At 42.2% G+C, this 474-nt stretch overlaps 1 non-coding gene across 1 annotated transcript; it reads right to left on the minus strand.

Annotated features, from left to right (window-relative positions):
• Positions 1 to 252: 252 nt before the first annotated feature.
• On the minus strand, positions 253 to 360 carry LOC127743415 (small nucleolar RNA R71). Its single transcript, XR_008004807.1, has one exon. It is a non-coding gene; the product is annotated as a small nucleolar RNA R71 (small nucleolar RNA).
• Between the last annotated feature and the right edge of the window lie 114 nt (positions 361 to 474).

The following is a 474-nucleotide window of genomic DNA, read 5'->3' on the forward strand; positions in this document are numbered from 1 at the left end:
CAACAGAATTGCAAGTTCCATGGACTTCCATTGGAAGATCCTCATCAGTTTTTAGCTGAGTTCTTGCAAATCTGTGACACAGTCAAGACTAATGGGGTTGACCCTGAGGTCTAAAGACTTATGCTATTCCCTTTTGCTGTAAGAGACAGAGCTAGGACATGGTTGGACTCACAACCTAAAGAAAGCCTGGACTCTTGGGAAAAGCTAGTCAATGCCTTCTTGGCAAAGTTCTTTCGACCTCAAAAATTGAGTAAGCTTAGAGTGGAAGTCCAAACCTTCAGACAGAAGGAAGGAGAATTCCTCTATGAAGCTTGGGAAAGATACAAACAATTAATCAGAAAGTGTCCTTCTGATATGCTTTCTGAATGGAGCATCACAAGAATTTTCTATGATGGTCTCCCTGAACTATCCAAGATGTCTTTGGATAGCTCTGCAGGAGGATCTCTTCATCTGAAGAAGACGCCTACAGAAGCT

The sequence above is a fragment of the Arachis duranensis genome, chromosome 10 (assembly GCF_000817695.3).
Source record: "Arachis duranensis cultivar V14167 chromosome 10, aradu.V14167.gnm2.J7QH, whole genome shotgun sequence".
Lineage (NCBI taxonomy): Eukaryota > Viridiplantae > Streptophyta > Magnoliopsida > Fabales > Fabaceae > Arachis > Arachis duranensis.